This window comes from the organism of the source record quoted next, unplaced genomic scaffold (genome assembly GCF_019419815.1).
Source record: "Pyrus x bretschneideri cultivar Hongxiangsu unplaced genomic scaffold, Pyrus_bretschneideri_v1 Contig13, whole genome shotgun sequence".
In the NCBI taxonomy this organism is placed as follows: domain Eukaryota; kingdom Viridiplantae; phylum Streptophyta; class Magnoliopsida; order Rosales; family Rosaceae; genus Pyrus; species Pyrus x bretschneideri.
Genome location: NW_025999424.1, coordinates 7,095,245 through 7,111,612, shown reverse-complemented (window position 1 = coordinate 7,111,612; position 16,368 = coordinate 7,095,245). Strand labels below are relative to the sequence as shown.

At 39.3% G+C, this 16,368-nt stretch overlaps 1 long non-coding RNA gene and 1 pseudogene across 1 annotated transcript; one reads left to right on the top strand and one right to left on the bottom strand.

The window, feature by feature from the left end:
- Nucleotides 1-1,246: 1,246 nt before the first annotated feature.
- On the bottom strand, nucleotides 1,247-3,874 carry LOC125474720 (annotated as a pseudogene).
- Nucleotides 3,875-13,528: 9,654 nt separating this feature from the next.
- On the top strand, nucleotides 13,529-15,311 carry LOC125474942. The gene is made up of 2 exons (XR_007256330.1): nucleotides 13,529-14,644; nucleotides 14,727-15,311. It is a non-coding gene; the product is annotated as an uncharacterized LOC125474942 (long non-coding RNA).
- Nucleotides 15,312-16,368: the final 1,057 nt, after the last annotated feature.

Sequence of the window (16,368 nt, the reverse complement as noted above, 5' to 3'; positions counted from 1 at the left end):
TTGTCAAACACAAAAAAAAAAACCAAAATCTAACGATTAAAATGTTCTGAGCATATGATACTCAGCAGTAGTATGAAAATTAGCCCTTCGATTCATTTCTGCGTGATGGTGATGATGATATTGATGATGGTGATGATGGATGCGGATGTGGAAGTGTAGAGCCAAAAGCAAAAAGACCAAAGCTTTTAGGAGAAGTTAGATTTTTCATTTTTCTTCTTGTATTGTACCTCTGTCTTTGTTTTTGAGCAGGTAATGGGATGGGGATGTGGAGGAATCAATGGCAATGGACAATCATGGTAAGACTGATGCATATGGCGGGATGTGTGGTCCATTTTCTCAAATTTCACATGCGGTTGCTTGCCCTTGCCTCCCCCACCAATCACACCATTCACCTCTTTCTCTACCCCTCACCTCGGAATTGCATTTGCATCTGATGCTCCAGAAGAAAAGTTTGTGACTTTTTTAATTTTATTTTTTTCTCTTTGGGGGAAGTGGGGAGACCGGGAGAGCTCAGATTTTCCCGTGAATCCTGCTATCTCTCTGTTTAAAGCAACTGCACAAAACTTAGCTGTAAAGCCTTTACGCCTCTCTCTTTCTTCTGTCATTCTGTTGTGTGGTCTTTTTGTCTAGCTTTGTCTATTTTCGTGTATTTTCGTATGTTAATTTAAAGCAATATTAAAGGAATGCTCTTAACCAATTCAATTACGTATTTTAGTACTTTTCTAGGTCTCTTGGGAGATAAAATTTTGGGTCAAGCGACTTGATTACCATCTGGCCTATCCGACCGCTCGGTATCATGAAGCGTATCGATCTGTTGTCAACTATCGATATATTGTTCACCTTATGGTACTACGCAGACTAAATTACATATTTGTGAATATGCTTGTCAATGGATAGTCAGTGGAAAGTATCTGACAACAACGTAACATAATCTCAATAAATTGTCGAACCAGCCAGTTGCTTAGGCGGTCTAACCGGTCTAAACCATTTGAAACAGGCAAGGCTAATAGGCTTAAGTGTCAAGATCAAGATTCATGGGTTGCTTTGTTTCTTTTATGGGCTATGAGCATTCAAGTCGCTAGGTCCCTAGTTGTCGGGCTTCTTGGAGGTGCTTCTGAAGCATATGCTATAAACTCTTAATTGCCATTCAACTCTGCCAAAGAGAATGATCAAGATTTTAATTACAAGATAATTAAATTTGACTTAAATTAATCTCAAGGTCTAGCATTTACAGAATAATCTCAAGTCAAGACATGTGTTTAGCAATAATCTTGTTTTGCTATTCCAACCATAGTCTTTGTTGATGCAACAATACTTTCTCGATTCATCGATCCGTTACACATAGGTTCACTACTACTTCTAACGTTTGAGAACGTTGCAAATGGGTCATCTTCTATAGTACCCCGCCCGTTTTCACTCCGCGCAAGGAAAGTTGGTGCAGCCAGAAACTCATTAGCATCGTCTGTGTGAAGTGCAAGTGCCACAATTGTGTCATTACGAGTTTCACCACGAAATGTAGGTGCACAATTGTGTCATTACGATTTTCAGCACGAAATGTTGGTGTTACACTCTCGTTATAATGAGTCACCGTGCAAAATGTTGGTGCATATGCGCCCTCATTTGTATCCCGTGCCCAAAATGTTGGTGTTGCCGCTGTTTTCTCTTTTGGACTCTTGAGTACAAACCGGCAGTGCTGTTTTGGTGTGATTAATACTCTGCTCGCTAAATGTAGGTGCCACTGCCATTCTACCGGACTCCGAGCACAAAATGTTGGCGCTGTTGTGGACTCATTCATGCTCCACGCGCCAAATGTTGGTGCCATTTTGCTTTCGTTGGTGTGCTGTGACCACAATGTTGGTGAAATTGTGCTCCCTTCTGGACTTGGCGCGCCAAATGTCGGTGACATTGTGCTTTTACTGGTGTGCTGTGACCACAATGTTGGTGAAATTGTGCTCCCTTTTGGACTTGGCGCGCCAAATGGCGGTGCCATTGTGGTATTATTTGTAGTATGCGCATGCAATGTCGATACCGTCGTTGTATATTTGTATTTTGCGTGCGAAACGTTGGCGCTATTGTGCCACCATTGGAATTCTGCATGCAAAATCTTGGTGCCGGTGTTTGAGATGTAGTAGGGAAAGAAAACAAATCGTCTCCGAAATTTCCAAAGCCATTGCTGGTGGCGGTATTCGAACTTGAAGAGGTTGCGAAGCTCTCGATTGGTATTGTGTCTTGAAGAAACGGATTGTATTGGTGTTGGGGCACTGAAGATTGCTGAAACAAACTGTCAAAGTTTGATGAATCAAACAAATTATTAGCAGAAGCTGGTAGCGGCGATGATGCTTGCAATGGCGGTTGATTACTTGCAGACTCGAACAGAACAAGCTCCCATCCTTGTTCCGAACCCTCTTGATTTCCGACTTCGAATATTTCGTTTACTCTTTTTTCTTGTTTCTTTATTTGATCCCGTTGCGGCGGCCAGTCGTCAAAAGAAACAAGACCAAACTCAAAACTCGCTGGCTGAGGTCGATTAACCTCAGCCGGCAAGGATTGGGTTGATCCATTCCTATTTGCCCGTCTGATGGATTCATTCTCCGGGGTCTTATTCGGTTGTTCCTCGGAGTTATAAAGTCTTGCTCCGCCGACCAAGACGGGCTTACATTCCGTTTTGGTTGGCAACACTCATCAAATCCTCCAACGAAGTACAAGCCGAACCAAAAGCAGAACCTCTCTCCGACGCCTCGAATTGCTCAGAAGAAGCGAATTCATCCGGTTCAAAGCTAAGTCCTTTATCCTCACCCTCCTCCGCTGCCATTTGATCTGAACCAATTTGCAAATGAGTCAGCGGCGACCGACCCGGAAACGAAGCCTGATCCTTCAGAAACTCCTGTAGCGTCTCCATAAGCTCTTCCGAAATTTTCTGCACGCTCGGATACTCCGAGGTCCGCCCGACCCCCAAGCTCTTACAGAGTGCATAGAACGACGCGAGCTCCTCAAATTGCTTCGAGGCTTTCACGCAGGCGTGAAAGGCGTTCACGCACGACTGGTATTGCAGATGGAAGAAGCTGTCTAAAAGCAGAGCTAAGCTATCGGATATGTCCCGGTACAGATCATACGTCTCTTGAACGATCGCGTAGAGCGAGATCAACACCAACCGATTCATTTTGGCAGCCCCCGTTGGCGTCGCGTCGATCACTCTAGTCGAGCAGTTTCTGCTAGTAGTGGATTCGATCAAGCAGCACCGCCGGCTTCATGTTGCGGACGACAGGTTCGTTCGACTGGCGGCTTCTCCGGTTGTTATTGAATTCCTGGTCGCGCTGGTAGGTGAACCGCCGCTGGAGCTTCCCGGTGAGGAAGCAGTCCAGCCGCTCGTCGAGGTAGAGAGCGAAGGTGCGGACGAAGGCGGTGTAGTCCCACGGGCAAGAGTTGGAGTCGTCGCGGAAGTTGGAGAGGTTGAGGATTTTGGCGCCGCGCTTCATGGCGTGGAGGACTTCGATTGGAAAATAGGGGTCGCCGTCCTGGAAGATGCGGAGGACGAGCATGAGGGATTTGAGCGCGACGATCCAGTTGCGGGTTTTGCCGATGCGCTTGGCGGTTGCTTGGGCGCAGGAGGATGCGTACGACTTGTGGGACGTAATGAGCGTGAGAATTTATTGATGTAATTGTCTTCGATGGGGACGACGTCATGGGACGTGGCTTTGAGGAATGTGACTTCGAGGTTGGTCGAGTTGTTGTTGTAGACCTTGGGTAGGCTTATGCTCGTTTGGTCCTTCACTGCCCCAATTGCTTTGTTTAGCTTGCTTGGCATCTTTTTGCTAACGATCTTGATGAATCAACTACAATGAGATTTTACAATGCGATATTCTATATTGCTCTAATCAGGGTTAAAATTAGGCGTAAGGAGGCAAACACGCCACCTTAGCCAAGCCTAAGCACAATTGTTGACGATGATGAATTTAATCATAATAGAAATTTTCTTCTAACAACACAAAATTCTAAACTACTCTAGTTTATGAGTAGAAAAATTGAGTTCCATGCAAGAAGGCAGACACAATATCCTGACCAAGCCTAACTCATGTCCGACGATTGTGAGATTGAAATAACGACTTTGGGTAGTGAATTGAGTGGTGTTTTGCGATGCTTTGGTGTAGAATTGTTTCTTTTTTGTTGGATTTGGGATTGGAATCCGAATGAGCGGAACAAGTTTTTGGTTTTGATAGGAGGGTGGAGAAGGTTGTGGGAGTTTGGAAATAATTTGGGTGGTGGAGAAGAGGGAAATGCCTTTGTGGACGTGACCGAGATTCGCACATGTTTGATTAACCAAGTCCCTTGCATGTTTTCACTAATCAAATCTCAATTGAATCAACGAATTCGGTTGGGGTGTTGTATGTTGGAATGAGAATGAAATTTGGGTGCATAATCTTAACCCGTTGGGAATGGGACGTAAAGGGATTCTAGTCCTTTGCTATTTTGAGAATAAATGTGTAGTCTAGTACCTTCCCATGACAAGAGTGGATTATGGTGATCCATGGATTAGTTTTATGCCCCGATTTAGAAGCGTATGTGGTATTTTCTAGAATGTCCTTAACCTTTGCAGAAGGAAAGACCATCAACGGTAAGAACTTATACCCTATCTTTCAGCATTTCTCAACACGTGTAATGTTGGACAATGCAAAAAAAAAAAAAAAAATGGTATGAAACACGTAACAATTAAGTTTTTCAATGCCATTAGCAAGCTAGAGTTGTAGTTAGTGAGTGCTAGAGTGTAATAAGTTATTTGCCAAAGAAGTGATTAGGTAGTTCCATTGGGTTGTTTTATTTTTGCATACTGCTTTCTTTGAACACTGGCAGCAACCATGTAACTTGTATTACCGCGTTTTATAATATGGTAGATGGTTCATAAAAAGTTCCACTTTGAAATATTCTCCTTTACCATTTCTCTTCTCTTTACAGGTGCATTGGTTACTAAAGGCCCAAAAAGTTAGGCACAATTAAGTGGTGGGCCTATAATTTGGGCTGACATCATATAAACAATCCAACCAAAATTTTCAATTTAAATTTACAAATTGAAAACCATAATTTGTATGGAAAGAATCTTGCCTGTAGAAGTGGATCTTGACCAGTTGGCCTATTTCGTGCATACGTCAAATTGGTGAGACATTTGCAACAGGCCTGGCATACAAACCGGTTTGAATAAATTTGGATCTTCTTCGGATTCTCTTTGTGAGGATTTCAGAGATGAGTGAATCATGTCTGGTCATCGTACATCGTGTGGTCATGAATCATTTTAAATTTTTTTATTTAAAATTGACATAAACAGTACTTGACGAAAATTGACTGCACAATGTACGATAAATGAACACAATTCACGAATCCTCGAGATTTTCACAAAAAGAATCATGAGAGGATCTTGTTGGTGTTTGAATGAGCTTCAACCCCCAAACCAATGAGTGAAACTAAACCATGGATCAGTTTGGTTCGGGTTTAACTAAAACCACAAAGTGAAACTGAACCAAAGCAACCCGTGCATGCACTATTGGGCGATTTGGTACAACTTGTTTTCTTTTACATTTTTAGAGTTAATTGGGTCGAAGTTTGTTAACATCCTTTTTATTTACCATTATTATTTATACATACATTCAAATTAAATAAGGTTCATGATATAATGTTTGTTAATACAATCCAAGAATTGCAAAGAAATACAAATAGCTAATGACTTGCATGCAAAAAGAAAAAATAAATAAATGGAGGGTTTGGTTCGCGGTTTAAAAGTAATAAAAGCCAGTCAAGATGTATCGCTGAGAAAATCATAGTAGTTGGTCATTGAGATGGACAATGGAAGATATGAAAAGGTGAAGCAATCTAATTAATGCATGGATGCTGCTATTTGCAGAGCAGTAGGGTCCCTGCACCCTCAGAGCAACTCCAGTTCGTGGAGATAGGCTGGTTCAAAGCCTTAAAAATAGGCTGGCACTATCAAAATCTACTCTAGCTAGGTTGGCACCCAACTCAAGCCAGTTTGTAGGCTGGCCCAAAACATATTAAGCAATGTTCCAGCTTATGTGACATCACGTTGGCGTCAGTAAGGCTCACTCCTTTTTTTTTTGCATCAGGCGTGTGGGAAACAAGCACGAGTGGGCGTGCGTTCCCGATAGAAAAAAAAAGGGCAGGCTCGCCATTGTAGGCACAATAATCGGGAGCTAGGAGAAGCCACGTGATGCGTCTTCAGCCGTTGGATTTCCAATGGTAAAAAAAATTTGAAATTCAAAACCAACAGCTAGTGACGTGACGCGTTCTTGGCCGTCTGATTCCTAAATCAATGGTCCACGATTTTCAGCCAAAAAACTTTAAAAAAAAAGAAAGAAGAAAAGCAAACAGTTAAAATTATGACCGTTGGCCACATGTCCAAATCTGGGTTGTTAGATTTCAATCTTTTTTAAATCCAACGGTCTATATTAATTAACTTAATAAAAATTATTAAAAATGATTTGAAATAAAACAAAAATTTATTATTTTTTTCTATAAATACATAACCATCATCTTCCATCTTACACCACATTTCAATATTTTCAAAACTTTCAACCAAAGCTTTGATATACTTTCCTGTGCAAAAAATGGCTAAGTGGAAGGTCATCAAATATGTTACATTGTGTGAATACTGGGTTCAAATTACTCATGATCCGATTACGAGTAATGAGATGTAGTTGCGAGAATTGTGGAGTAGAATTACTACAAGCGTTTTGCGATAAGCTTGAAAAAGACGTAAGAAGTAGTCAAGGAATTCAAGGTCATTGGAAAAAAAACTCAACAACTCGCTTACTAGTTGGAAAAAGCACCCTCTCTCATGCTTCCTCTAATCTGAGTAGTGCAAGAAGTTTAGCGGATCAGGTGACAATATTTTTATTTATTTATTTGTATTCCACCCGCATCAATATTTTTAATTATTTATTTGTATTACACCCGCATTTTATAATATTGTCTTATCCTACGTTTTATAGACACTTCAAGCACAAGTATGGTACAATGTGAAAAACCACAACAAATCATTCAGCAGATGGGAATGTTGGAATGTTGTCAAAGATTGTCCTAGATACAAACTTGTGCCAACCGGTCCAGAAGTTGTTATGCACGATATCCCTTTACACAGTTCGCCAGAAGCAGACCCAACCGAATAGGAAGGCGACACATTTGAAGAGCAGGAAAGGACGCCTGAAGCATTGCCGAAGTCGATTTGTCAGTCCCTAAGGCCTCAAGGTAAAAAGGTGGTAAAGAAAAAATGAAGTTTGTCATGCCCTAAACTCGAGATCAGTAATAAAAACTCGAACCTGAATCTGAAATTTGAGTTAAAAGCTCAATAAATAAAAAGAAATTGACACGGGTTGGAAAATGAACTCCTCTTATTAAAATAACTCCAAAATCCTTACAGGGGGTACAAAAATAATAAATTAAAACTCTTATATCCCTCGTCTAACACAACCTCAGTTTGTCTATCACCTGTCTTGCCAAATAACTCATCTGTAAAATAATAGGTGAGGGGTGAACAACAACCACCATCGCTCAGTGAGTAGAACATGTAATATGCCAGTCAAGCGATGCCTTTTTACACACTCTAGAAAATACAATAATAATATCAAAGTTTTAACCACGTAATTTCATATCACATCATCCCTTTATGTGTTCATTATATCCTTCATAAATTGTAACTCACCATGTGACCCCTACTGGCCTTTCCGCCCTAATGTCTCCGTGTTTATATTTATCCCTTATATTAATGCAACACTAAAGTTCTCATGCTCCATGAACATATCCAAATAATCCACATATCACCATATTAATAATTCCAAAAGCATTTCAACAAATCCAACATGCTTGACTTAAAATAGATAGAGATTTATAAATAGATAAAACCCACAATAGTTCGTGGTTTTCAATTATCAAAAAATAAGAATACTTTGAAACACATTACATAAACCACTCACCTCAATTATCAGAACCTTGGCAAGACAACCCAACTAACAAGATCAACCCATCAAACTCTAACTTTAAACTCTCTTTCTTTCTACGTGAACACCAACACTTTGCATGCTGCCTTATTTCCAATAAAAATGGAGCAAAGCTCCTCTTTATAGGTTAGGGAAGTCGGGAACAACTTAGTTGCAATTGGATGGTTTTGGCAGTCTCAAAGACAAGGATAAACTGGTGTCCTAAAATCTTTCCACGCAACCACTTTTTGATGAAGAGTAAGCAACCTATACTGCTTATTCATCAAACCTATAATCACACGTGTAAGAAATATAAGTGTGATATCCGTCCCTAAAATTATTATTTTATTTTATTCTTGACGTATTTCGAAGATTTGATTGGAACTAGTTCTTTATTTCTCCAAATTTAAGAAAACGAAGTGAGGGGTACTTTAGTCATTTCTAATTTTCTCGACCTTTTTGGTCAACTCTTGAATTGGTTAGGTAGAGTTTGATTCCATGAGCGCGTAGGCGTAAACAGATCTTATTTCCGAGTCCGAATGGAGAAGTTAGAGTCGTTTAAAGTTGGTGGCATTTTGGTAATATTACCAAATTGCTATAATTTAAATGGGAGGGAAACCTCCCGGAAAGGAGGGGAGAGTTTTTCGGAAAAATGGGGGGGGGGGGGGGGGAAGAGCTGCCTAACCCGTTTTTAGGGAGAAATTGACCCATAAACCTACAAAACTTGACCCGCTTATATCTTTTTAATCCGAGCTCCGTTTTGGATGATCTTGGTGTCATGGAAAGCTCTTGACGAGCCCTACATCTCTATGATGTTAGATTTTCCCTTTTCTTTTCCATCTTTGCAGTTCGAGGTCTCAAAGTCCACGACTTTTCCGGCGGTTTTATCATTTTTTCGGCGATTCCGGCAACGATTTCCTTCGAGTGAGGTATCAAACTTCATCTACTCTTCATAATCTTCAAGTGGGTATGCTTAGTTTGTGCTTTCGTATTCGTTTTAGAGTTGGGTGTTTAGAACACCTAGAAATCCGGTTTTCTCTGGTGAAATTGGACGGTTTCCGGTTAGAATTTATCGTCGGCCTAGTTGTGAAAAGTGTTTCCCTTGTTGAGCTCTAGCTACCACGTAAATTTGAGCTCCTCTAGTTAATGTTGAAATTCAGGGTTTGTAAACCCTCCATCTTGACTTCCACCACGTGTGGCGGTGCGTGGGATCGTTCACGAGTGTTGTCTAGGTTTTAAATACCTTCTAGTGACCATGTGAACCTATGTCTAGCTTGGTTTCCAAAGATTCAATTGTTGGGTGTGTAGATCAAATTTCTTGATCAAGGGTTTGGTTCAAAAGGTCAATTTCTTGTTAATTTTGAGTCATGTTAGTTTTGGATGTTGTATACATGACTTCTGGACTACCTGGAAGTATTTTGGGATTTGTTATATGAATTGGAAGTGGGTTGTTACGTAAGTTGCAGAAAATTGATTTCTTGCAAAGAAACTCAAGTTTCGAGTAGCCTTCTTGGCTCTTAATTTCAAACTTGACTCAAAACACTTAAAAACATGAACCAAAACAATTTCTAACTAAATTGAGACTTCAAAGTAAAGGGGGATTTGATTTGGACGAAATTAAAGTTGAGAAAACAGATTGCAAAGTAAAACTGATTTTGAAACGTTTTTGGGGTTTTTAATGGATGATGGACTAGTTAGGGGTTCTTTCTCCACACATGACAAGTATGCAAATGACTCGATTTCCAGTTATTCCTTCATAGAATTATGAATGACAATGCCCCAAATTAACCGTGACATCACTAGTTAATTCTCAAGTTTTCCTTGTGTTATTGAATTGGATGACATCATACGACAACCCAAAGCATTCTTCAAAAGTTCCTTACATGACATCATAATAAAGATACAATCAAAGATCATTACGTTCAATGAAAACTATAAGCATTGACAAAGCACTTGTGACTATGACATCATGACACTTATGCTAGGAATTGAACTTAACGCGATTGTGACTAGCAACCTTCACTACTTGTGAATATAAGTGTGTGACAATTATGTGAAACAAACTTATATTCTAGCATCATATTCATGCAAGCCAATTAAGTGTCGACCCCTAATTAACAAACACAAATACGTTATTACTCGCACAGTTAAGCCAATTGCATTTACAATTCAAGAACTCATAACTGGAATTTATCAAATCAACTTGCACACATAGTTATGGCTTCGAAATCACCCCTAACCAATAGGGGTTTAGCCACTCATGTTCATAGCAAAATGAAAGGAAAATAAATTAAACATTGAAATCATAAAACGAATTACACCTAGAATGCACCAACGACGAAGCTTGAGCATCCAAGAGTCCTTCCTTCTTTCTCCTTGCTACGACACAAAGGTGGATGAGATGGTTGGGATGTGTTTTAGGATCAGGGATTATGGAATTGGATGGAGGATAGGCACGGCAAGGTGTAGTGTTGGCTGGAATTGTGTTTCTAGGATTTTAGGATGTGTAGAATGGTGTGGCTAGATGAATGGACGAAAATTGGGTGAATGAGTGATCCCCTTTCAGGATTACAAGGATATATATACATGAAACACTTAAGGGATACAAGTGTGTAGCTTGGACAAGGTAGAAGACAAGGTAGGACGGCTAGTGACAAGCTAGGACGGCTAGTGACAAGCTAGGACGGCTAGGAGACAAGGTAGGACGGCTAGGAGACAAGGTAGGACGGCTAGTGACAAGCTAGGACGGCTAGGAGACAAGGTAGGATGGCTAGTGACAAGTTAGGACGGCTAGGAGACAAGGTAGGACGGCTAGGAGACAAGGTAGGACGGCTAGGAGACAAGGTAGGACGGCTAATGACAAGCTAGGACGGCTAGGAGACAAGGTAGGACGGCTAGTGACAAGCTTATTCCTTCCTCTTCTTATCACATTTCTAGCCTCTTGAAGTCAAAATTCGTCCATCCATGTTAGCCCAAATGTAAGCTATCCACATAGTGTCCAAAATTGCTCCAAAATGCACCAAAATGCCTTTATGTTACCCCTGCTCCAAAACCGAATTTGTAATGGACTAACTAGAAATTTTAGTGGTTCGCCTAAAGTCCATATGCTCCTTTGGAGAAGAGACAATTTTTAGTGTGTTGAAAGTACATATAGCTCATGATCGTAACCCAATTGTTTTCACTCATTCATTGAGTTTTGGTTGATCGAAACCTTCTTTAAGTTTGGGTCGCGGGCTGCCAAACAGCAGCAGAAATTGGGTTTCCAGTTTCAAGACTCCGTTTTTCCTTTGGCATAACTTCCAATTTAGAGCTCCGTTTTCTACAAACTTTGTATGCTTTTAAAGTACAGAACACAAGCTTCAAAACCCATACAATATCATATGATTTGGTTTAGTTTGGAATGTTCCAAAGGGAGCCTAAACTTGGTCTAATAGTGCTGTTTTCTGCAGATTTTGTGGAGAAGTAGAGTACTTTTTTTTGCCACACCTATTTTCTTTTCCAGATTCCTTTCTAATCTTCTTTACTACTAATTGAGTGATATTATTTGAGTGGTAGATTCCATAATCAGTGTACTTTCTTTAGATAATATTAATTTTGTTCCTTTGAAGAGCCTAATCGGAACACAAAAGTACAATCAAGAGTATAAATACAAGTAGCACACATTACTAACCAAACTAAGCTATTAAAATGTGATTCTTTTATAATTGGCCATCGATCTATTTTTATTAAATGTGGTTTGATTATGGATGGATAATATTTGTGGAAAAGTGATTCGAATTGCATATTGAAATGTGAATTATATATACATACACCATAGACCCATGTTAATTAAATGTGAATTCTATTGAAGTGTTATTTTATTTCTGGCCAGTGATTTATTTTCAGTAAGTATGATTTGACTTGTGGATTGGAAATATGGTTTGTATTGTATGATTGGATTGATGTGATGAAATGCGAGAGCTAGTAGTGGACCATTAATCCATTGTTATGGGGTTTGTTGCTTCGAAACATGTTTCAACCCTCGAGTCATTATTCATTCTCGTTTCGTTGAGTCTTTGTACCTTGAGTAACTTGATCCATGTCTTGTTTTATCGATTGGTGTTACACATTCTACTCCTCGATTTCGTTGAGTGATGGTCTGGAATCGTATCCTGGTTTGGATTCCGTTGAGTGATGGTCCGAAATCCTTCCTACTCCACTCTGCGATTCCGTTGAGTGACGGTCCGGAATCCCTCTTACTCCGCGATCCCGTTGAGTGATGGTCCGGAATCCCTCTTACTCCGCGATCCCGTTGAGTGATGGTCCGGGATTGTATCCACCTTAGTTCATGGAGTTTAGTTTGAGATGGTTGCAAAGTGTAGGTTTTGGATGAACAGTGTCGCCTAATTCTACTTTCATTGTGTGTATGTGAATATGGGTGTGAGATGTTATGGTCGTTTGAAATGAACTTTTGGATGTTTGGGTGCCTCCCTCGAAGTTTTCAAAAGTTTGGTATTGATTTCCTATGAAAGATTTATATTCAAGGTTTATAAATTATGAATGATGACTGGTTTTATTATTGTATCACATGCTTATTTTATTGTCCCTTACCCGAGCCGCTCAGCTTATCTGAGTGCCTGATTTGCCAGTGCACCAATTCCATAATATTGGCATTGACTGTACATATGACAGGTCTAGGTAGATTATGAGAAACCGCTTGATATTTTGGTTCCGTTGAGTGGTCCGGAACCCAATGTTGTTGGATTCCGTTGAGTAGTCCTGGAATCCTTGCCCTTGTTCATTCCGTAAGGTGATCTTAGAATCCTAAATTCGAGTAGATGGGAATTACCCACAATAGATATCGTGAAAATAAATTAGAATTACCATGTTATTATTCTTAACCCAAATTGGGAATTATGTAGAGTTCTTTAATTAAATTCGTGAAATGATAGGTCATCTCACTGATTGATTAACGTAATTAAATGTTAATATTGTACTTCGTGATTCCTTGATATGTTACAAGCTACGTATTGAAATATAATGTCGGAAGTATAGTGATTAGTATGATGAAGTGAAATGTGATTTGACTTGTGTATTGGAAATGGTGGTGACATGTGATTGAAACGCATATTGAATTGCTTGGGAGATGTGAGGTCTAGTAAATGACCGATGACCCATTGTGATGTGGTTTTTGCTCAATATTGCTTTGTTTCGTTGAGTTTCGTGAATTGGGTAACTTGAATCATGTCTTGTTCATTCGAGCCGTTGTTATGTTTTTTGGACTTCCGTTCAATTCGGTTGGGTGGATTGGAACTGAGTTCTGTTTGGATTCCGTTGAGTGATGGTCCGGAATCCCCTTTGGAGCCTTGGTCCGTTGGGTGGTCCAAAATCCCCTTTTCCAAAGATGTAGTCTTCAACTGAATTGTGTTGCTCTAACCTTGCGTTTCGACTTGTGGTATGTGTTATTGATTGATGTGATTATGGAATGACGTTGGATATGAGTGGAGTTATCATGAGTATTTTAGTTGATTAATATTTCTAAAGAATAATATGTACTTTGTTAATCTTAAATATGTTACACGCTATGAAACGCGAATTTATGTGGGAAACGTGATGATTTATGTGATGGATGAAGTGGAAATGTTAATCGTCATGTGGGATTGTTGTGTTGGATATCATTGTTATTGTTATGATTAGACTTGTTGATAAATTTGGCTCGAGAATTGTATTGTACATCGTTGGTTCTTTGAAATGATATATGTTGTGAATTGCGGTATCATGTTGTGACATAATTGACTATATATTGATGGAGGGGAAATCATGATTTTCAGATGGGTTGTTATGTAACCCTGAGTCAAGTAATTTCATGCTTGTCGAGTTCTATTGATTGATTGAGAAACATTATACCTTTCGACTTAATTGGACTGTGTTATATGTCAATTATTGTGCATGACGAACTACGAATGGCTTGATCCCTGTTTAGGGTACGTAGGCAGTCTAACGGGGAGGTTAGATGCAGCCATAAAGCATACGAAAAATAACTATGTGATTCGATTATTGAGTTGTGCTTGCCCATATCCCGGAGGTGAGATAGAATAGATACGGATTTTTGGTGATGTCACGTGTCAATTCTGGACGTATGTCGGGATTGGGGCGTGACAATAAGTGACTAGGCACTTAAACATACCCACCCTTGCCACCTCCAGGTTCCATGTTGCACCATTAATTACCAATAAAATTGGCATCTAAAACTCTAAATAAATATTTATTTTTAAAATACGGGGTCTCACAAAGTTCTTCCAAGAATGACTACACAAAATATATGGATGAACTTGCTCGTCAAGGTGAACTGAGCATGGCACGAGAAGCGGCTAGAGATGAGGTAAAAGCTGTGACTATGCAAGCAATCTTAGCAGTTACTGAGAAACGTGATGTGGCTCATCGAGAAATGGAGATGCTTAAAGAAGAAAGGATGGCTCAAGCTGATCGTGATACTATGAACAAGCCTCTAGAAGGAATGTCTCCAAATTTTAAATTTTTTTGGACATAAAAAAAGATGACGTGGTACAATGGAGGCATGCAAGAAACGAGGGAACAAGTGGAGGGGGTTCTAGCTACACAAATCTTAGCAACGAAGATCCTAGCACACATATCCTAGCTCCTCAGACTTTTTACAAGTGGAGTAGGTAAATGCCGTATGCTAGGTAATACTTCTTCATATTTATTTCCATTAACCCAATATGTGACTTTCTGTGCTTTTCCTTGCAGCACCTCGTCAAACACTGGAGATTAGGCAAGGACATTGAAGTCATTTTGAGCTCTTGGAGAACTGAAAAAAGCATATCAAATCCATGTATCAAATGATGCCATTGCTTCCAAAATGATACTTTTGGCTCATTTTATGTCGACATAAGCTCCTTGCCACTCACTTGGACAGTTTTTCCAGGTTCAAGTGCATACAGTCGATGCTTCCAATCATGCTAGGAAAGTCCTCACATCTCACCCTTCTTCAAAAGCTTTTGCATGTCCATTTTCGTGGGTTTCCGGAGGTACTCATTGCTGTACAAGGCTTCGATTGCGGAGCAAGACCTTATCAGGGACTCCAGAACAGTTGATTTTCTCATCCTTGCTATCTCATCCACTTGATCTGCAGATGCTCCGTATGTAAGCACCCACAAGGCAGGATTAATTTTTTGCTCAGGAAGAAGGCCTAGAACATGAAACGCATCATTTTTTTGCACAACAGTATGGATCATGGTTGCAATTAGTAATCATGATTTTGTTTAACAAACTTCGTTGCATTCTAAAACGACGTCTAAAATATGATCAGGGAATAAACTATTAGGGATAAAATAATATTCCAAGAGATATTTACCTCGTCTTTCCCTCTTTCTATCCAAGTTTGCCGCACGTCTGGGTTTGGATATCTGACCCATAGCTTCCATGAAATGATGGGAATGTAAGGGTCTCTGCCTTCTACGTTCATCATCCTCATCCTCTTCCATTACAAAAATCTCATCTTCACTTTCCTCGAGATTGAACAATTCTTCCTATTTAGCCAACAATTTTTTCTGTTGCTCATCAATTTCATACAATCTCCTTGAAGAAGACATTGTAATAATTCAAGATTTAAAAACGATGAAGAATGATTCTGAGTTAGTTTGAGTTTGGTGTATGAATTAGGATAGATGAAGAGTTTATATGGACAAAAAAAAAAGGATGAGGTTCTGGATAATGCCACATGACACTACGTGATTGGTTGAAAATCTTATCGAAATTTTGGCCAAATTATTGTAAATAGATAGTGACACATGACACGTCGGGATTGGTTAAAAATCTTATCGGAAATCTATCCACAAAATAGTACTTTCAAATATGACAGGTGTCGTGACAAGATTGGTTGAAAATCTTATCAAAATCTTGGCAAAATTATTGTAAACAGATAGTGACAGGTGGCGCGTCGGGATTGGTTGAAAATCTTATCGGAAATATATCTACAAAATAGTACTTTTGGATAATGACACGTGACGTGACAAGATTGTTTAAAAATCCTATCTGAAATTAAAACTATTTTTTAATTATTATTTTTTAAATAATAATATTTTAATACGAATTGATTAGACTTTGTGTCAGTGCATTTTTTAGGGGTAGAGATGCATTTGACCAATTACTATTTATTGGGGTCAATCACTATTCATTTGAGTGGATTAAATAGTTAGATGCCAGCGTATTTTTAGGGGTAGACTTGCTCTCAACTTATGATCAACTGCAATTTTGCCAAAAGTAAAAAGATCTGGTATTTATAAAAACAAAAATAAACAAATTAATTCTTATATTTTTTTTGTTAAAAACCAAAGATCGAAAAGTGAATTGTTGAGAATGAATAACGTGCATTTATGGGAAAAATAGT